At 50.4% G+C, this 22,600-nt stretch overlaps 1 protein-coding gene across 1 annotated transcript in view; it reads right to left on the bottom strand.

Annotated features, from left to right (window-relative positions):
* Positions 1-22,176, bottom strand: part of sycp3 (synaptonemal complex protein 3) — a 145,109-nt gene extending 122,933 nt beyond the window's left edge. The window contains exon 1 of the mRNA XM_078546899.1: positions 22,005-22,176. The gene's annotated coding sequence lies outside the window, so the exon portion shown is untranslated. The remainder of the gene's footprint in view (positions 1-22,004) is intronic.
* Positions 22,177-22,600: the final 424 nt, after the last annotated feature.

Here is a 22,600-nt window from a genome sequence, read left to right as displayed (position 1 = left end):
CGGTCTATTGGGCAAACTCTTCCATTAATTAAGATTATGGCAGATCTGATTGTGGCCTTAACTCCACTTTCCTGCCAATCCCCATATAACTTTACTCCCTTGACAATCAAAAATCTGTCCAACTCAGCCTTGAATATATTCAAGGCACCTCCAGTGCTCTCTGGGGTAGGGAATTCCAAACACCAATGACCCTTTAAGAGAAGAAATTCAGGCTCATCACGATCTTAAATTGGTGGCCTATTGTTAAACTGTGGCCTCGAGTTCTAGATTCCCCAATGAGGGGCAACATCCTCTCAGCATCTACCCTGTCAAGCCCCCTCAAAATGTTTCAATAAGATCACCTCAGCCTTTCCTCATAAGACATAGAAAACAGAAGCAGGAGTAAGTCATTCGGCCCTTCAAGCCTGCTCTGCCATTCATTATGGTCATGGCTGATCCTCTATCTAAACATCATACTCCCGCTCTCTCCCCATACCCCATTTAGAGTCTAGGAATCTATTTCTTTCTTAAATATATTCAGTGACTTCAGCTCCACAGCCCTCTGTGGTAGAGAATTCCACAGGATCACCACCCTCGAATGGAGGAGTTTCTCCTCCTCTCAGTCCTAAATGGCCTACTCCGTATCCTGAGACAGGGGCCCCTTGTTCTAGGCCCCCTAGCCAGAAGAAACATCATCTCTGCATCCAGTCTGTCCATCCCTGTCAGAATTTTATATGTTTCAATGAGATCTCCTCTCATTCGTCTAAACTCCAGTGAATACAGGCCTAGTCAGCCCAATGTCTCTGCATACGACAATCCTGCCATCCTAGGAATCAATCTGGTGAATTTTCGCTGCACTCCCTCTATAGCAAGTATATCCTTTCTCAGGTAAGGAGACCAAAACTGCACACAACACTCAAGTGTGGTCTCACCAAGGCCCTGTACAGCTGCAGTAAGACATCCTTGCTCTTGTACTCAAGTCCTCTTGCAATGAAGGCTAACTTACCATTTGCCACCTTAACTGCTTGCTGCACCTGCATGCTTGCTTTCAGTGATTGGTGTACAAGGACACCCAGGTCCCTTTGTACATCAACATTTCCCAAGCTATCACCATTTAAATAATACTCTGCCATTCCGTTTTTCCTACCAAAGCGGATAACTTCACATTTATCCACGTTATACTGCATCTGCCATGTATTTGCCCACTCACTCAACTTGTCTAAATCGCCTTGAAGCCTCTTAACATCCTCCTCACCACTCTCACTCCCACCAAGTTTCATATCGTCAGCAAACTTGGAAATATTACATTTGGTTCCCTCATCCAAATCATTGATATATATTGTGAATAGCTGGGGCCCAGGCACTGATCCCTGCAGTACCCCACTAGTCACCACCTGCTATTCCAAAAAAGGTCCATTTATTCCTACTCTCTATTTCCTGTCTGCTAACCAATTCTCAATCCATGCCAACATATTACCCCCAATCCCATGTGCTTTAATTTTACACACCAACCTCTTATGTGGGACTTTTATCAAAAGCTTTCTGAAAATATAAATACACCACATCCATTGGTTCTCCCTTATCTATTCTGCTAGTTATGCCCTCAAAAACTCCAGTAGGTTTGTCAAACATGATTTCCCTTTCATAAATCCATGTTGACTTTGTCTAATCCCGTTGACATTTTCTAAGTGTCTAGTTATCACATCCTTTATAACAGACTCTAGCATTTTCCCTATCACTGATGTTAGGCGAACCAGTTTGTAATTCCCTGTTTTTTCCATCCTTCCTTTAATAGTGGGGTTACATTTGCTATCCTCCAATCTGCTGGGATTGTTCCAGAATCTACAGAATTTTGGAAGATGACAACCAATGCATCCATTATTTCCATGGCCGCCTCCTTTAGTGCCCTGGGATGTAGATTATCAAGCCCTGGGGATTTATTGCTTTTAGTCCCATTAATTTCTCCAGCTTTATTGTTTAAGTAATACTCATTTCCTTCTATTCCGCCTTTTCACTGGACCCTAGTATTTCTGGGAAGTTCTTTGTGTCTTCCTCCGTGAAGACAGAACTAATATAGTTCTTTAATTGCTCTGCCATTTCCTTGTTCTCTATTATAAATTCTCCCATTTCAGACTGTAAGGGACCTACATTTGTCTTCACCAATCTTTTTCTTCTTACATACTTACAGAATCTTTTAGAGTCCTCTTTGATGTTCCTTGCAAGTTTACTCTCACACTCTATTTTTCCCCTCTTAATCATTCTCTTGGTCCTCCTTTGCTGAATTCTAAACTGCTCCCAATCCTCAGGCTTGCTACTCTTTCTAACAACTTTATATGACTCCTCTTGGATCAAATCCTATCCTTAATTTATTTTGTTTGCCATGGCTGGGCCACTTTTCCTGTTGTGTTTTTATGCCAGAAAGGAATGTATAACTGTTGCAATGCATACATTCGTTCTTTAAATATTAGCCATTGTCTATCTACCATCATGCCTTTTAATGAAGTTCCCCAATCTAACTTAGCCAACTCACGCCTCATATTTTGGTAGTTTCCTTTGTTTAGATTTAGAACCCTAATTTTGGATTGGACGACTTCATTTTCCAACCTAAGGAAGAATTCTATCATCCACCACAGCATTACTGCTAACTTGGTTTGCTCTGTCTATGTGTAGATTAGTCACCCATGATTACTATTGCAGCCTTGTTACATACATCTCCAATTTTCTGTTTAATAACATCCCCTAACTTACCACTACTGAGGCCTACAGTCAACTCCACTAATGTTTTCCGCCTCTTGTTACTTCTTAGCTCCACCCAGGCTGATTCTACATCTAGATTTTCTGAGCCAATATCCTCTCCCACTATTGCACTGAATTCATCCTTAACTAAGAATGCCACGCCACCTCCTTTACCTTTTTCCCTGTCCTTCCTAAATATCGAATACCCTTGGATATTCAGTTCCCAGCCTTGGTCATCCTGCAGCCATGCCTCTGTAATCGCAATCATATCGTACCCGTTTACATGTGTTTGCGCTCTTTCATACCTTATTGCAAATGCTCCGTGCATTCCGATACAGTGCCTTTAGACTTGTCTTTTTACATAGCTTTTTTTGTACTATGGCCCCAATTGCTGCCAGCTCCTGTTTCCTCTGCCTTCCACTTTTACTTTTTATTTGTCTGTCTTTCATTTCTAACTCTGTTTCCCTCTCGTGTCTCCCTGCTCAGGTTCCCATCCCCCTGCTGCTCTAATTGAAACCCTCCTCCACAGTATTCACGAATATCCCTGTGAGGATATTGGTCCAGGTCCTGCTGGGGTGCAATCTGTCCAGCTTAAACACGTCCCAACTTCTCCAGAATCGGTCCCAATTCTTCAGGAATCTAAATCCCTACCTCCTACACCATCTCTCCAGCCACGTATTCATCCAGTCTATTCTCCTATTCCTGATCTCACTAGCGCGTGGCACTGAAAGTAATCCTGAGATTATTACCTTTGAGGTCCTGCTTTTCACTTTATTTCCTAGTTCCCTATATTGTGCTTGCAGGACCTCATCCCTCTTTTTACTTATGTCATTGCTAGCGATATGGACAACAAACTCTGGCTGTGTACCCTCTCCCTTCACAAGTCCTGCAGCCGCTCAGTGACACTCTTGACCTTGGCACCAGGGAGGCAACATACCATCCTGGTGTCACGTCTGCAGCCACAGAAACATCTATTTGTTCCCCTTATGATAGAATCCCCTATCACTATTGCTCTACCACACTTTTTTCTCCCCCACCCCCTGCAGCCGAGCCACTCGATACCATGGATTTGGCTCTCACTGCATTCCCGAGAAACCATCTCCCCCAGCAGTATCCAAAATGGAAAATCTGTTAGAGGGGGAGATGGACACAAGGGACCCTTGCACTATCTGCCTAGTGCCTTTACTCTCTCTAGCGGTCACCCATTCCCTTTCTGCCTATGCACTCTTTGCATGCGGTGTGACCACTTCACTGCATGTGCTTTACACGAAGATCTCAGCCCTGAGGATGCTCCACAGTGACTCCAGCTGCTGCTCCAGATCCGAAACACAGATTTCAAGTAGCTGCAGCTGGAGACACTTCCTGCACACGTGGTCACCACGGACATTGGAAGTGTTCCTGACTTCCCACGTCGCACAGGAGGAGCATTCCATGTGCCCTGCCATGACTTAACATTAAATTACTCCCTTTACTTTTACTTTCTCTAGTTTAGAGAATATTGACAGTAGACATACTCACCAAGTCCTACCTACCAAGGCCGCTGCTCTTCTTTCTGAGGAAAGGTAGAAAATGAAAGGATCGACTCCTTCCTTCTTCACCGAACTCCCTCACTCACCAACTCCACTCAAATGCAGCCCAAGTCAACATTCAATGCAGACAAGGCAGCACTGCAGATGGCCTGCTTTTATGCTTCCTGCATCTAGCTTCTGCAAATCTGTTTAAGCCAGTTATACAATTAACTAGCTGCAAGCAGAGCCTGAATGAGCCCTGTTTTAAAGCTGGACTAAAACTCACCTTCTCGCAACCAAAGAGCAACTTTTGGTTAATTGCTCAATTAAAGAAAGACTAGACTGTAGATAGAAATTAACCCTTAAATTAAACTAACCCTTAAAACTTCCCCATTCACCAATCTCCAACTGAAGCACTCAACTGCAGCCCAAGACAGCACTTAGTGCAGACAACCTTTTCATCCTAATAATCAGATTAGCGAACCTTCTCTGAACTTCCTCCAATGCCGGTGTGAATCAGAATGGTGCCAAGAGCACTAGGTTCAATTCCCATTCAGGCTGGGGTGGATTCGGGACCTGTCGCCTTGCTCTGCTCTTGGTGGAAGTCATGGCACTGTGGGTCAGACCTGCCGTTGGGCAGTGAACTCAAGAAGTTAGAAAGGTAAACATAGGATTCAACCTACACAAGGCAAGGTATCAAGAAGCAAATGATGAACCAGATAACCTGAATCTGTTCTTGATGGTGGTGCCTTGGGAACTTTCATATTCACCCAAACCATCCAGTCAAAAGTTGCAAATTCTAACATTGCAGCATTCTTTCAGTGCCAAAACAAAAAAAAGGTCAAGTCTACATTCCTCCTCACAAAAAAAGATAATCCTCTGGAGCTACTGATAAAGGACAAATATACCCATTAGGGTAAGCCTACCTTATATCCAACATTGACATAGTGCTATCCAGTGGGATCATCTTATATTGGTTCTTAGAAACAGAACAATAAAATATTTGCATATACACACACCCTCACTCAAAGCTTTCATGGGCACCAGAAAATAGTCTCTCTTGCAAGTTAACATGTTTATCACGGCAACAAACAGACCACCTTTTTTGAGACACAGGAGGCACTGAATTCACTTTCTTCTGAAATTAGTCTCTGAATAGAACAGGATAACTTTTTTCAATTGCTTTAGGTCCCAGAAGTCCGACATAATTTCACTCAAGAACAGGTTTTCACAATTCTTTTGCTTGTGACGTGATCAGATGCGAAAACATGGTATGGGACCTATCAAGCTGACTGCACGAAAACTCAAAGGCAAAGAGTTACCAACGCTGTCAGAAACTGAAGAACAGGGCCAAAATTTTTCCCTCGTCGGGCAGGCTCAATGGAAGAGGGCAGGGGTGGTTGGGAAGCCGACCGCCTCCGCGATCGGCTCCGCTCCGCGATTTCACGCGGGCAGGCCAATTAAGGCCCTCCCTGTGTGGATCATGAGCGGCAGTGCTGAGCGCTACCTGTGTGGGTGAGGGGGAGGAGGGAGAGCGGGCCTAGCGCGCAGTTCACGTATGCGCTTTTTTAAAAAATTAATAAAGAGTAAAAATTTTTAAAAACATGCAGGCTTGTTTAAACTAAACAAGGCAGTCATTACTTTGGCTGTAGGAGATAAGAGCATCTTGGAATTCCCCAGGAGGGCAGTGCCTCAATTTGCTGATACGGACCTGGGTGTCTTCTGGAGACGGTAAAGGAGACTAAGGAGGTCTTTTACGTGGAGGGTGGTGGGAGGAGACCACCCACCCAGACTAAGCAGGACTAGATTAGCTTCTCTACCATTTCCTCATTCCCCATTATATATTCTCCTGACTTCGCTTGTAATGGACCCATAATTTATTTTTGCTAATCTTTTCCTTTTTACATCCCTATAGAGGCTTTTACAATCCGTTTATGTTTCTTGCTAGTTTACTCACATTCTATTTTCCCTTTCCTAATCTTTTTCTTGGTCCTCCTTTGTAGAATTCTAAAATGCTCCTAATTCTCAGGCTTAGCATTTTTTTGAAAACTTGATACACCTCTTCCTTTCACCTAATGCAATCCTTGATTTCTTTCATTAGCCATGGTTGGAACATTTTCCTGCTAGGTTTTTGTGCATTAAAGGAATGTATTTTTGTTGTAAACCATATATTAGTTCTTTAAATATTAGCCATTGCCTGTCTATATCATACCTTTTAATATAGTTTCCCAATTTATCATAGCCAATTTGCTCCTCATACCATCACAGTTTCCTTTGTTTAGATTTAAGGCCCTAATCTCTGATTTAACTACATCACTTTCAAACTTAATGTAAAATTCTATCATATTATGGTCATTCTTTCCTAAAGGTTCCTTTACAATAATTATTAATTAGCCCTTTCTTCATTGCACAATATTAGATCTAAAATAGCCCATTCCCTAGTTGGTTCCTCAATGTACTCCTCTAGAAAATTTGTCCTCTACAATATTAGTACTAATTAGGTTTACCCAGTCTATATGTAGGTTGAAATTCCCCATGATTACTGTATTACCCTTGTTACACGCACCTCTAATTTCCTGATTTATATTGTAATTTACATTTACCACTGCCGTTTGGTGGCCTATAAACAACTCCCACCAATGTTTTCTGCCCCTTGCTGTTTCTTAGTTCCACCCAAACTGATTCTACCCTTGGTCTTTAGAACTAAGGTCATCTCTCACTACAGTACTAATGCCCTTTTTAACTAACAGAGCTATGCCACCACTTTTTCCCAGCTTCTTGCCCTTCCTGAATGTCACATACCCTTGGATATTCAGGTCCCAGCTTTGGCTTCCTTGTAGCCTCGTCTCTGTAAAGGCTATCAGGTCATACATATGAATTTCTATTTGAGCTGACAATTAATTTGTTCTATGGAAATGCTGCAGCCATTCAGAAACAGAGCCCTTAATTCAGCTTTTTTTGCTATTTTTGTATCTCTGACTCCATCTGATGGCACACTCTTAAGTTTGCAATTACTGTACCTTCCTGCCATACTCTGATTACCATTTATTGCTTACTGATTAACTTCATTGCTACTTTGATCTATTGCTTTATCATTTCCCTTTAATTTAGTCAATCTTCCCCTATATGATCCCTTCCCCTCTCTAGTTAGTTTAAAGCCCTTTCTACTTCACTAGTAATGCGACTCGCTGGAACAATTGACCCGGCACAGTTCAAGTGTAGACTGCCCCAACATTACAGCTTCCACTTTCCCCAGTACTGTCGCCAGTGCCCCATGAATCGAAACCCACTTCTCCCAACCAGTTTTTGAGACACGCATTCATGTCTCTAATCTTAATTACCTTACACCAATTTGCACGTGGCTCAAGTAATAATGCAGAGATTATTACTTTTGAGGTTCTGCTTTTTAATTTAGTGCCTAGCTCCTCAGTGGGCAGAATTTTACAGTCCCATCACAGCGGAGGCGGGGCCGTAAAATGCAGTGAGCCATTCAAAAGTCCATTGACTTTGGCGGGATTGGAAAATTCCACCCATATTCTCTATGCAGAGCCTCTTCCCTATGTCGTTGATATCTACATGGATCATGACCACTGAATCTTCCCCCCTCCCACTGCAAGCTGCTTTCCAGCTGAGCAGATATCCCGAACCCTGGCATCGGGCAGGCAACACAGCCGTCTGGGCTCACACTCTCGACTGCAGAGAGCAGTATCTATCACCCTTACTGTACTGTCTCCTACCACTACCACATTCCTCTTCGCTCCCCCCACTTGAATGGCATCCATCACCATGGCGTGGTCAGTCTGCTCACACACCTTTCAGTCCTTCTCCTCATCCACATAGGTAGCAAACACCTTGTGCCTGATGGACAAAGTTAGGGGTTGAGGTTTATCAATATAAAGAAAGAAAATATCAACATAAAAAATATAAAGAAAGTAGGAAGAAACTTAAGCAAGGAGTCAGGAGGGCTAAAAGGGGTCATGAAAACTCATTGGCAACCAGGATTAAGGAAAATCCCAAGGCCTTTTATACATATGTAAAAAGCAAGAGGGTAGCCAGGGAAAGGGTAGGCCCACTCAGGGACAGAGGTGGGAATCTGTGTGTGGAGCCAGAAGAAATGGGAGAGATACTAAATGAGTATTTCTCATCAGTATTCACCAAAGAGAAGGACTAGTGGTCGATTTGTCTAGGGAAGAGTGTGTAGATAGCCTGGATCATGTTGAGATCAAAAAAGAGGTGTTAGGCGTCTTGAAGAATATTAAGGTGGATAAGTCCCCAGGGCCGGATGGGATCTACCCCAGAGTACCGAGGGAGGCAAGGGAGGAGATTGCTGGGGCCTAGACAGAAATTTTTGTATCCTCACTGGCTACGGGTGAGGTCCCAGAGGATTGGAGAATGGCCAATGATGTTCCATTCTTTAAGAAGGGTAGCAGGGATAATCCAGAAAATTACAGGCCGGTGAGCCTTACGTCAGTGGTAGGGAAATTATTGAAGAAAATTCTTCATGACAGGATTTACTACCATTTGGAAGCAAATGGGTGTATTAGTGAGAGGCAGCATGGTTTTGTGAAGGGGAGATTGTTTCTCATTAACTTGATCGAGTTTTTCGAGGAAGTGACAAAGATGATCGACGATGGAAGGGCAGTGGGTGTTATCTACATGGATTTCAGTAAGGCCTTTGACAAGGTCCCTCATGGCAGACTGGTACAGAAGGTAAGGTCGCACGGGATCAGAGGTGAGCTGGCAAGATGGATACAGAATTGGCTTGGTCATAGAAGACAGAGGGTAGCAGTGTAAGGGTGCTTTTCTGAATGGAGAGCTGTGACTAGTGGTGTTCTGCAGGGATCAGTGCTGGGACCTTTGCTGTTTGTAGTATACGTAAATGATTTGGAGGAAAATGTAACTGGGCTAATTAGTAAGTTTGCAGATGACACTAAGGCTGGAGGAGTTGCAGATAGTGAAGAGGACTGTCAAAGGATACAACAGGATATACATCGGTTGGAGACTTGGGCGGAGAAATGGCAGATGGAGTTTAATCCGGACAAATGTGAGGTAATGCATTTTGGAAGGTCTAATACAGGTGGGAACTATACAGTAAATGGCAGAACTCTTAAGTGCACCGACGGGCAGAGGGATCTGGGTGTACAGGTCCACAGGTCACTGAAAGTGGCAACGCAGGTGGATAAGGTAGTCAGGAAGGCAGATGGCATGCTTGCCTTCATCGGCAGGGGTATTGAGTATAAAAGCTGGGAAGTCATGCTGCAGCAGTATAAAACCTTGGTTAGGCCACACTTGGAATATTGTGTGCAATTCTGGTCGCCACATTACCAGAAGGATATGGAGGCATTGGAGAGGGTGCAGAGGAGGTTTACCAGGGTGCTGCCTGGTCTGGAGGTTATTAGCTATGAGGAGAGGTTGGAGAAACTCAGATTGTTCTCACTAGAGCGACAGAGATTGGGGGCAACTTGATAGAAGTTTACAAAATTATGAGTGGCATGGACAGAGTAGATAGTCAGAAGCTTTTTCCCAGGGTGGAAGAGTCAATTACTAGGGGACATAGATTTAAGGTGAGAGGAGAAAACTTTAGAGGAGATGTGCGGGGGAAGTTTTTTACGCAGAGGGTGGAGAGTGTCTGGAATTCGCTGCCAGAGGAGGTGGTGGAAGCAGATACGACAGTGGTGTTTAAGAGGCAGCTTGACAAATACATGAATAGGATGGGAATAGAAGGATACGGACCCTGGAAGTGCAAAATGTTTTAGTTTAACAGGCAATATGATCGGCGCAGGCTTGGAGGGCCGGAGGGCCTGTTCCTGTGCTGTTCTTTTCTTTTGTTCTTTGTTCTATCACTACATGCTGGTTCCCCTTACCTGCCTGACTCGCAGTCGCATCCTCCTGTCTCTCACCAATGACCAACTCTAAAACCTGCCTAACTTAAGGGGAATGACTGCCTCCTGAAACAAAGAGTCCAAGTAACTCTTTCCCCTCCCTGATGCCCCACAATGTCCGTAACTTAGACTCCAGGTCAGCAACCTGGAGATGAAGTTGCCTAAGCAGCAGACTGCAGATATAGCTGTCCAGGATTGCAGTGCATTCCAGATTCCCACATGCTGCAGTCAAGGCACACCACCAGCCCTGCCATTTCTGTCCAATCTTATTTATTTAATTAGTCAATTAGTTAATAATTTACACAGCTAAAGTAATAGAAAGTTGCACTCACCTAGCTTGGAGACAAGGAAGGGAACTCATCCCCATTAAGGGCTCTAGAGGTTGAAAGGAGCACCTCTCTCCCCCTTTGCACCAGATTCCCGCCTGAAGCAAATTCCCAACTCCTCACTCAATCTACGTCTCACTCTGGCATAGTCTGGTGTCCGCAAGTCCCTTTCTGATGAGGAGAAATGTTTTCACCTAGAGAGTCGTGGGGTCTGGAACTCACTGCCTGAAAGGGTAGTAGAGGCAGAAATCCTCAACTCATTTAAAAGGTGTTGGATATTCACCTGAAGTGCCATAACCTGCAGGGCTACAGAGTAAATGCTTGAAAGTAGGATTGAGCCGGTTGGCTCATTTTTTGGCTGGTGCAGACATAATGGCTTCTTTCTGTGTTGTAGACTTTCTATGACTCTACAGCTGACACAGTCAGCAGAAGTGTGGGCTGCAGAAGTTGGATCCAGTGTTGGAAGAAATTCAATGATCTGATAACTTCTGACAAGGCAAGTGCTACTCCCACCTCTCAGGGTAGACGTCTGCGTATTCACTGTCCAGCAGGCACAACTGAGGAGCCCATGTTTCAAACTTCTCCTGAACATGGAAGGAGCATGTGCCCAGAGCACCTACTGACCCCTCAGAATGGCTCAGAGTCGGAGTACTGTCAAGGACCTGCCAACACTGAGACATTCAGCTTCTAGAGAATTGGACCAGTTGGCACTGGCCAGAGAGAACAGCAGTGACTTATCACACTCTCCTTTATCCTTGCAGAAGAAACGGGCTCATAAAGCCCAGGAGCACCCCTACCTTCACGTGATCACAGCCAAGGAGGAAGGAACCATGGACATCACCAGGATCACAGAACATGAGGAAGTCATCCATGGTGAAATGGGCACTTATGATGGACATGGTGATTAGAGAGGGCACTGCACTCATTAAAGGAGAGCTTTGCACTCCAGCCTGTCTGACAGCATACTGAACACATTACATTGAGAAGCCTCAGTACTCGAGAGGCTTCTGCTCTCCAAGACTAGCTCACATGATCTCTTTGCGTCGCCCACAGGTGCAGACGTCGAGGCAAGGAGACCATCTCCCTCAACATCATTGGGCAAAGAGCAGCAACAGCAGCACTCCAAACAAGCGCACCATCCATCAGCACAGACATTCTCCTCGGTGGGTCCTTGTGTGCTATTAGATAGGGTGGCACTGGGTGAGGATGGCACTAGTGAGCAGGAGGTGGTGTCAGGCAGAGGCAACAGTGGGCAGGCCCTTCTAGAGAATGGAGGACCAACACAGCCCTGGACAGCTGAGCACAGCTGCAAGGTCTCAGGCATCACAATAAAGGAGGCAATACCTAAACCAGGAGCAACAGGTATGTCCCCACATGTCAGAGTGCCCTGAGGTTGTGCCCCTGAGGGTACAGAATGGAGGAGTCTATCCAGCTCATGTGCATCACAATGCCTCAGGGCTGTAAGCACATGAGCTCCTCCATTGAGGCACTGGCCATCCTCATGGAGAGCCATATGCCACAGCATCTAGAGGGCATACAGGAACTGTGCACTGACATGCATACGATGCAGGTCACATTCCGTAGCCTGGACCCACTAGTGGTACTGATGGAGCAAGGATATCTGGAGATGCCAGTTGTGCTTCAGCTGCTGCTCGCCTACAACCATCTGGAGTGCCAGCCACAGCTGAGGATGTCACCAAGGATGAGGGTGCAACTCCTCACAGGGTGCTATCACCACCATCATTAGCCTCCTTGGCCCCTCTGATCGACCATTTGTCAAGCAGGGCCACAGTGTCAGGTCACTAAGTGGGTCACTGGAATGTCTTCTTCCTACAACTGTGCACTGCTTTCCTTTATGAACATCATGTAAATATTGAAACATGAAGCCAGACATGTCCTGCCCTTAATAAAAGCAAGCTGACAAGAGGTGATGAAGGAATGCACGGACTCTGCAACAGTGATGGTGAAACCTCTGGGACGATGTGGATCCTTCATTGCCGGAAAGAGTTTACATGTTCCAGGCTGCGTCTCCAATGGAAGTATTAGCACAGATAGCTCAGAGTGAGTTCCAGACTACGCTGTTCATGAGGACTCAACAACAACAACTTATATTTATATAGCACCTTTGATGAGATAAAATATTCCGAGGCTCTTCACAAGAGCATTTTAAAACAAAGCATGTCACCGAGCGACACAAGGAGATATTCAGTCAAATGATCAAAAGCGCAGTCAGAGGTAGGTTTTAAGGTATGTCTTAAAGGAAGAAAAAGAGAACACCAGAGTTTGGGGCCCAGACAGCTGAAGGCACGGCCACCATGGTGAGGCAATTATAATTGGGAATGCACAAGAGGCCAGAATTAGACTGCAGTTGTCTTGGAGAGTTATGCAGCTGGAAGAGATTGCAGAGATAGGGAAGGCAAGGCCACGAAGGGGCTTGAAGACAAGTATGAGAATTTGAAAATCAAGACATACAAACAAGGGGCAGGAGTAGGCATTTGGCCCCTCAAGCCTACTCTGCCATTTAATAAGATGATGGCTGATCTGACACTAACTTCAAATCTGCATCCTGCCTACCCCCAATAACCTTTCACCCCTTGCTTATCAAGAATCTATCTAGCTCTGCCTTAAAAATATTCAAAGAATCTGCTTCCACTGCCTTTTCAGGAAGAAAGTTCCAAAGACTGACGACCCGAGTGAAAAATTTTCTCCTCACCGCTGTATTAAATGGCTGACCCCTTAATTTTAAACTGTGACTCCTAGTTCTAGATTTTCCCACAAGAGGAAACATCCTCTCCACATCCACCCTGAGACCCTTCAGGATCTTATATGTTTCAATCAAGTTGCCTCTTACTCTTCTAAACTCCAGCAGATACAAGCCTAGCCTGTCCAACCTTTCCCTATTCCAGGTATTAGTCTGGTAAGCCTTCTCTGAACTGCTTCCAACGCAATTATATTCATCTTTAAATAAGGTGGCCAATATTGTATGCAGTACTCCAGGTGTGGTCTTCTGTATAACTTAAGCATAACCTTTCTACTTTTGCATTCAATTCCCCTTGCAATAAATGATAACATTCTATTAGCTTTCCTAATTACTTGCTGTACCTGCACACTAGCCTTTTGTGATTCATGCACTAGAAGACCCAGAACCCTCTGCATTTCAAAGCTCTGCAATCTCTCACCATTTAGATAATATGCTTCTCTTTTATTCTTCCTGCCAAAATGGACAATTTAACTTTCCCACGTTATATGCCATTTGCCAGATCTTTGCCCACTCGCTTAAACAATCGATATCTTTTTGCAGCCTCATGTCCTCTTCACTTCACATTGCTTGACCAGGAGCCAATGAAGGTCAGCGAACACAGGAGTGATAAGGGAACGGGACTTGCTAACTCAGGCAGCTGAGTTTGGATGACCTCAAGTTTACGGATGGTAGAATTTTTAAAAAATAATTTATGGGATGTGGGCGTCGCTGCCCAGGCCAACATTTATCACCCACCCTTAGTTGTCCTTGAGGTGGTGGTGGTGAGCTACCTTCTTGAACCGCTGCAGTCCACGTGGTGTAGGTACACTCACAGTGCTGTTAGGGAGGGATTTCCAGGACTTTGACCCAGCGACAGTGAAGGAATGGCAATATATTTCCAAGTCAGGATGGTGAGTGGTTTGGAGGGGAACATCCAGGTGATGGTGTTCCCATGCTGCCCTTGTCCTTCTAGATGGTAGAGGTCATGGGTTTGGAAGGTGCTGTCGAAGGGGCCATGGTGAATTCCTGCAGTGCATTCTGTAGATGGTACACACTGCTGCTACTGCGCGTCGGTAATGGAGGGAGTGAATGTTTGTGGATGGGGTGCCAATCAAGCAGGCTGCTTTGTCCTGGATGGTGTCAAACTTCTTGAGTGTTGTTGCAGCTGCACTCATCCAGGCAAGTGGAGAGTATTCCATCACACTCCTGACTTGTGCCTTGTAGATGGTGGACAGGCTTTGGGGAGTCAGGTGGTGAGTTACTTGTCACACGATTCCTAGCCTCTGACCTGCTCTTGTAGCCACAGTATTTATATGGCTAGTCCAGTTCCATTTCTGGTCAATGGTAACCCCCAGGATGCTGATAGTGGGGAATTCAGTGATAGTAATGCCAATGAACGTCATGGGGTGATGGTTAGATTCTCTTGTTGCAGATGGTCATTGCCTGGCACTTGTGTGGCGCAAATGTTACTTGCCATTTGTCAGCCCAAGTCTGGATATTATCCAGGTCTTGCTGCATTTGGACATGGACTGCTTCAGTATCTGAGGAGTCGCGATTGGTGAACATTGTGCAATCATCAGCGAACATCCCCATTTCTGACCTTATGATGGAAGGAAGGTCATTGATGGAGCAGCTGAAGATGGTTGGGCCGAGGACACTACCCTGAGGAACTCCTGCAGTGATGTTCTGAAGCTGAGATGACTGACCTCCAACAACTACAACCATCTTTCTTTGTGCAAGGTATGACATGAGCCAGCAGCACGTTGGAATAGTCAGTCTAGAGGTGACAAGGGCCTATGAATGAGGGTTTCAGCTGCAGGTGAGCTGAGACAAGGATGAAGTCAAGTGATGTTATGGAAGTGGAAATAAGTGGTCTTAGTAATCGTGCAAATGAGATCAGGAGCTCATATCAGGATCAAATGTGAAACCAAGGCTGCAAACAGACTGGCTCAATCTCAGTCTGTTACCAGAGAGAGGGATAGAATCAGCAGCTACAGAATAGTTCGGAGCAGGGACCAAAAAGCAATGCTCAGTTGAAATGTGCCCGAATTAGGTGATCCCTGACATTAATTGCATCCTGATGAGACCCCAGCCCTGACACCTCCCAGTGCAGCCAGGGAACAAGTGCAGCAGAACACCATGAAGAGAGAGACTCTTGCACAGGTGTGTGCTGCAGGGCCAGACCTGACCAGCCTAAGCACCAAAAATCAATCTTCTGAAGTCCGATGGCTGGCTCAGTGGTTGTCCTTGCAAGCAGATGGCTTTGGTCATAGCACCTCTGTCAGGGGCTCTCACAGAGGGATGAGTAGCCATCACTTCAAGGGTTATCTCCCAAGTACTTACAGGACTTGGCGAGCAGTGCTATGTCATGTGAGGTCTTCTGTGATGAAGTCACAGATCCCTGTGATCATCTATCGGGAGCACTGCAGTCTCCAGCAGCACTAATACTTGGTCATCTCCAGGTATCTCCATCTTTGTCGGAAGATCCTATGCTGAGGTATGACCTATGTCCTTCCTGCCCCTCATCCCTGCCCTCCTGATGCTCTTCCTGTGGAGTGTGTTGCCCCTCATCACCACTGGGCCCAAAACCTGGGAGCTGTCAGCTTTGACAGCTACAGCCTTCCTTCTGCTTAGGTGGCCCCCAAATTATGTTTGGCAGCCTTGCCCTCTCCTCTTAGCTCCCCTGAATGCCTGAGGACTTATCACACACTCTCCAAAGCAACTACACTGAATTAATGGTACCTGTCCAGTGGCCAAGTCCCCCTCTCTGCCATTCACCCAACCAATTCCCTGGAACGGACATAACTGGTTCATCACTTTGTATCTACCTCCATTCAGCAGGTCTGCCCCAGGCAGCATGTACAGCCCATGCATCCCTGTGAAAATCTCAACACCCCTCTTAACAAGTTCTTAATTATTACATTATATATGGGAGAAGGGCTGTGGTGTAGCAATATTATCCCTGGACTAGTAATCCAGGCGAATGCTCTGGGGACCCAGGTTTGAATCACACCAGCAAATGGTGAAATTTGAATTCACTAAAAATCTGGAATTAAAAGTTTAATGATCACCATGAAACCCTTGTCAATTATACCTGTGAAGATGGTGTTGTAACGGTACAAGTACTGGCCTTATAATTCTGAGGGCCAAGCTAATGCTCTGTGGAAACAGGTTCAAATGGCAGCTGGTAGAATTTAAATTTTTTAAGTAGTGGCTATCACGTTCACCTAACTTACAAAAGGTTTCCAGTTCGAAACTAGGCAGAAACATTATACTGCAGTTTTCTGTCAATAAAATGCATTCCGTGATGAATAAAGAAAACAGCTCATCTATTTGGTGAGATCAGAAGGCAAAATGTTGAACAGAACCATGATGTAAAAGAACAAGCTGTACATACATCATTATTTACAGCTTTTTGTCATCATTATCTGCAGTTTTTGCCTGCCTCTCCCTCCCCATCCTAACCTCCTTCAATCCCTCCCTCCCCGTCGTACCTCACTTTCCCTCCCTCCCCGTCATACCTCACTCTCTCACTCCTTCGTACCTCACTCTCTCTCACCCCATTGTCCCACCCTCTCTCCCTCTCTCATCGTCGTCCCTCCCTCCCACCCTCTCTCCCCGTCGTACCTCCCTCCCTCCCTCTCTCCCCTTCATACCTCACTCTCCCTCCCCGTCGTACCTCTCTCCCAACCTCTCCCCGTCGTACCTCACTCTCTCCCTGTCCGTCGTATCTCACTCTCTCCCTCCCCGTCGTAACTCACTCTCTCCCTCCCCGTCGTAACTCACTCTCTCCCTCCCCGTCGTAACTCACTCTCCCTCTCCCCGTCGTAACTCACTCTCCCTCTCCCCGTCGTAACTCACTCTCCCTCTCCCCGTCGTAACTCACTCTCCCTCTCCCCGTCGTAACTCACTCTCCCTCTCCCCGTCGTAACTCGCTCTCCCTCTCCCCGTCGTAACTCGCTCTCCCTCTCCCCATCGTAACTCTCTCTCTCTCTCCCCATCGTAACTCGCTCCCCTTCCTACCTCACTCGCTCCCCTTCCTACCTCACTCGCTCCCCTTCCTACCTCACTCGCTCCCCTTCCTACCTCACTCGCTCCCCTTCCTACCTCACTCGCTCCCCTTCCTACCTCACTCGCTCCCCTTCCTACCTCACTCGCTCCCCTTCCTACCTCACTCGCTCCCCTTCCTACCTCACTCGCTCCCCTTCCTACCTCACTCGCTCCCCTTCCTACCTCACTCGCTCCCCTTCCTACCTCACTCGCTCCCCTTCCTACCTCACTCGCTCCCCTTCCTACCTCACTCGCTCCCCTTCCTACCTCACTCGCTCCCCTTCCTACCTCACTCGCTCCCCTTCCTACCTCACTCGCTCCCCTTCCTACCTCACTCGCTCCCCTTCCTACCTCACTCGCTCCCCTTCCTACCTCACTCGCTCTCCTTCCTACCTCACTCGCTCTCCTTCCTACCTCACTCTCTCTCCTTCCTACCTCACTCTCTCTCCTTCCTACCTCACTCTCTCTCCTTCCTACCTCACTCTCTCCTTCCTACCTCACTCTCTCTCCTTCCTACCTCACTCTCTCTCCTTCCTACCTCACTCTCACTCACCCCGTCGTACCTCCCTCTCCCCGTCGTATCTCCCTGCCTCTCTCTCCCCGTCGTACCTCCCTCCCTCTCACTCCCCGTCAAACCTCCCTCCCTCTCTCACTCCCCGTCAAACCTCCCTCCCTCTCCCCGTCAAACATCCCTCTCTCTCTCTATCCCCGTCGTAACCTCCCCCCCCCCTCTCTCCCACCGTCATGCCCTCCCTCCCAATCTCTCTCTCCACGGTAACCTCCCTCCCTTTCTCTCCGCGTCATAATCTCCCACCCTCCCCCCGTCATACCTGCCTCCTTCTCTCCCCCGTCGTAACCTCCCTCTCTCTCCCCGTCGTAAGTTCCCTCTCTCCGTCGTACCTCTCTCTCTCCCCCGCCATACCTCATTCCCTCACTCTCTTCCCCTCCCCGTCGTAGCTCACTCTCTCCCCGTCGTACCTCACTCTCTCTCCCTCACTCTCCCCATCATAACTTTCTCTCTCTCTCCCCATCATAACCCACTCTCTCTCTCCCCATCATAACTCACTCTCTCTCTCCCCATCATAACTCACTCTCTCTCTCCCCATAACTCACTTTCTCTCTCCCCATCATAACTCACTCTCTCTCCCCATCATAACTCACTCTCTCTCCCCATCATAACTCACTCTCTCTCTCTCTCCCCGTCGTCCCTCCCTCTCTCCGTCGTACCTCCCTCCCTCTCCCCGTCTTACCTCCCTCCCTCTCTCTCCCCGTCGTAACCTCCCTCCCCCTCTCTCACCGTCGTACCCTCCCTCCCCATCTCTCTCCGTCATAACCTCCATCCCTCTCACCGTCGTAATCTCACTCCTTCTCTCTCCCCGTCATAACCTCCCTCTCTCCATTATACCTCTCTCTTTCTCCCCACGCTATACCTCATTCCCTCACTCTTTCACTCCCCGTCGTACCTAAATCTCTCTCACCATCATAACTCACTATCTCTCCCCGTCGTCCCTCCCTCCCCGTCTCCCCGTTGTCCTTCCCTCCCCCTCTCTCTCCCCATCGAACCTCCCTCCCTCTCTCCCCCCGTCGTAACCTCCCTCCCCTCTCTCACCGTCATACCCTCCCTCTCCCCCCATCTCTGTCCCTGTCATAACCTCTCTCCCTCTCACCGTCGTAATCTCACTCCTTCTCTCTCCCCGTCGTACCTAGCTCCCTCTCCCCCCCGTCATAACCTCCCTCTCTCCATTGTACCTATTTTTCTCCCCCCGCTATACCTCATTCCCTCACTCTTTCCCTCCCCGTCGTACCTAAATCTCTCTCTCCCCATCATAATACTCACTATCTCTCCCCGTCGTCCCTCCCTCCCCCTCTCTGTCTCCCCGTCGTCCCTCCCTCCCCCTCTCTGTCTCCCCGTCGTCCCTCCCTTCCCCTCTCTGTCTCCCCGTCGTCCCTCCCTCCCCCTCTCTGTCTCCCCGTCGTCCCTCCCTCCCCCTCTGTCTCCCCGTCGTCCCTCCCTCCCCCTCTCTCCCCCGCCCTCCCACTCCGTCCCTCGCCCTCCCTCCCCCGCACCTCCCTCCCTCCCACGCACCTCCCTCCCACCTCACTCCCTCTCCCTCCCTCCATCGCACCTCCCTCCCCCGCACCTCCCTCCCACCTCCCTCCCCCCCTCGCACCTCCCTCCCCCTCCCTCCCTCGCACCTCCCTCCTCCTCCCCCCCTCGCACCTCCCCCTCCCTCCCTCCCTCCCTCGCTCCTCCCCCTCCCTCACACCTCCCCCTCCCTCCCTCGCACCTCCCCCTCCCTCCCTCGCACCTCCTCCTCCCTCGCACCTCCCCCTCCCTCCCTCCTCCCCCTCCCTCCCACCTCCCCCTCCCTCCCTCCCACCTCCCCCTCCCTCCCTCCCACCTCCCCCTCCCTCCCTCCCACCTCCCCCTCCCTCCCTCCCTCGCACCTCCCTCTCCCTCCCTCCCTCGCACCTCCCCCTCCCTCCCTCCCTCGCACCTCCCCCTCCCTCCCTCCCTCGCACCTCCCCCTCCCTCCCTCCCTCGCACCTCCCCCTCCCTCCCTCCCACCTCCCCCTCCCTCCCTCTCCCTCCCTCCCTCGCACCTCTCCCTCCCTCCCTCCCCTCCCTCCCTCCCTCCCTCGCACCTCTCCCTCCCTCCCTCCCTCGCACCTCTCCCTCCCTCCCTCCCTCCCCCCCTCCCTCCCTCCCTCGCACCTCCCCCTCCCTCCCTCGCACCTCCCCCTCCCCCCCTCGCACCTCCCCCTCCCCCCCTCGCACCTCCCCCTCCCCCCATCGCACCTCCCCTCCCTCCCTCGCACCTCCCCCTCCCTCCCTCGCACCTCCCCCTCCCTCGCACCTCCCCCTCCCTCCCTCCCTCCCTCCCTCCCTCCCTCCCTCGCACCTCCCCCTCCCTCCCTCCCTCCCTCCCCGCACCTCCCCCTCCCTCCCTCCCTCGCACCTCCCCCTCCCTCCCTCCCTCCCTCGCACCTCCCCCTCCCTCCCTCCCTCCCTCGCACCTCCCCCTCCCTCCCTCCCTCCCTCGCACCTCCCCCTCCCTCCCTCCCTCCCTCGCACCTCCCCCTCCCTCCCTCGCACCTCCCCCTCCCTCCCTCCCTCGCACCTCCCCCTCCCTCCCTCCCTCGCACCTCCCCCTCCCTCCCCTCCCTCGCCCCCTCCCCTCCCTCCCACCTCCCCTCCCTCCCTCCTCCCCCTCCCTCCCTCGCACCTCCCCCTCCCTCCCTCGCACCTCCCCCTCCCTCCCTCCCTCCCTCGCACCTCCCCCTCCCTCCCTCCCTCCCTCGCACCTCCCCCTCCCTCCCTCCCTCCCTCGCACCTCCCCCTCCCTCCCTCGCACCTCCCCCTCCCTCCCTCGCACCTCCCCCTCCCTCCCTCGCACCTCCCCCTCCCTCCCTCCCTCCCTCCCACCTCCCCTCCCTCCCTCCCTCCCACCTCCCCCTCCCTCCCTCCCTCCCACCTCCCCCTCCCTCCCTCCCTCCCACCTCCCCCTCCCTCCCTCCCTCCCACCTCCCCCTCCCTCCCTCCCTCCCTCCCTCCCCCTCCCTCCCTCCCTCCCACCTCCCCCTCCCTCCCTCCCACCTCCCCCTCCCTCCCTCGCACCTCCCCCTCCCTCCCTCGCACCTCCCCCTCCCTCCCTCGCACCTCCCCCTCCCTCCCTCGCACCTCCCCCTCCCTCCCTCGCACCTCCCCCTCCCTCCCTCGCACCTCCCCCTCCCTCCCTCGCACCTCCCCCTCCCTCCCTCGCACCTCCCCCTCCCTCCCTCGCACCTCCCCCTCCCTCCCTCGCACCTCCCCCTCCCTCCCTCGCACCTCCCCCTCCCTCCCTCGCACCTCCCCCTCCCTCCCTCGCACCTCCCCCTCCCTCCCTCGCACCTCCCCCTCCCTCCCTCGCACCTCCCCCTCCCTCCCTCGCACCTCCCCCTCCCTCCCTCGCACCTCCCCCTCCCTCCCTCGCACCTCCCCCTCCCTCCCTCGCACCTCCCCCTCCCTCCCTCGCACCTCCCCCTCCCTCCCTCGCACCTCCCCCTCCCTCCCTCGCACCTCCCCCTCCCTCCCTCGCACCTCCCCCTCCCTCCCTCGCACCTCCCCCTCCCTCCCTCGCACCTCCCCCTCCCTCCCTCGCACCTCCCCCTCCCTCCCTCGCACCTCCCCCTCCCTCCCTCGCACCTCCCCCTCCCTCCCTCGCACCTCCCCCTCCCTCCCTCGCACCTCCCCCTCCCTCCCTCGCACCTCCCCCTCCCTCCCTCGCACCTCCCCCTCCCTCCCTCGCACCTCCCCCTCCCTCCCTCGCACCTCCCCCTCCCTCCCTCGCACCTCCCCCTCCCTCCCTCGCACCTCCCCCTCCCTCCCTCGCACCTCCCCCTCCCTCCCTCGCACCTCCCCCTCCCTCCCTCGCACCTCCCCCTCCCTCCCTCGCACCTCCCCCTCCCTCCCTCGCACCTCCCCCTCCCTCCCTCGCACCTCCCCCTCCCTCCCTCGCACCTCCCCCTCCCTCCCTCGCACCTCCCCCTCCCTCCCTCGCACCTCCCCCTCCCTCCCTCGCACCTCCCCCTCCCTCCCTCGCACCTCCCCCTCCCTCCCTCGCACCTCCCCCTCCTACCCCTCCCTCCCTCCTACCCCTCCCTCCCTCCTACCACACTCACTCTCTCGCCCTGGTCTGTCTCTTTCTCACTTATTGGATTTTCTTCCCGCCACCTGCGCCTATTCACCTGGCGTATGGTTACGCCCACTGCCCCAAAACTCATGCCCAGCTGACTGATTCACCTCAATAATAAACCTTGTTCAGTTAGACAGCCCCCACCCCGGTTCGGATTTGGTCACTGTGGCCATGTCAGTCCCTCCGGCCGCTGGGAGAAATCTCCGGCACCTAATCTCCTCGCGGAGCTGCATCAGGGCGGTAAAGAGTCTGGCTTCTCGTGCAACATCAATAGCCAATGAGCAGCCGCATTGTGCGTCATGTGACGTGCCTGCATCCAATGCGAAGGTGCGGTGCAGCGTCGTTGTTGGCGGTGAATCCGCCATTTTGGGGGTTTCTTTGTCGTCAAACTCCACGTACTTTCCGTTCACTTTTAAATAACAAAAATTAAACATAATCACCCAACATGGCGTTGGAACCCAGAAAAAGATAAGAAGTGGAAGCAGGAGTAGATCATGTGCAGGATGACCAGATTTTTAAATGTCAATTTCGGGACATATTGAAAAGAATGGGAAGGCGGGGCTCCCTGATGATTGACATGGTGGGTGACCAATGGCAGGAGTCTGAGAGGAGCAGCTGGAGGTCGGCATTTTTTTCCAATAATTTATATAGATTTTTCTTTTCCCACCACTTCCATTATTTTTAAATGTATTTCCATCCATTG

This window comes from Cetorhinus maximus, chromosome 8 (assembly GCF_964194155.1).
Source record: "Cetorhinus maximus chromosome 8, sCetMax3.hap1.1, whole genome shotgun sequence".
Lineage (NCBI taxonomy): Eukaryota > Metazoa > Chordata > Chondrichthyes > Lamniformes > Cetorhinidae > Cetorhinus > Cetorhinus maximus.
The sequence above is the reverse complement of the archived record's forward strand: the minus strand, read 5'-3'. Positions and strand labels throughout refer to the sequence as shown.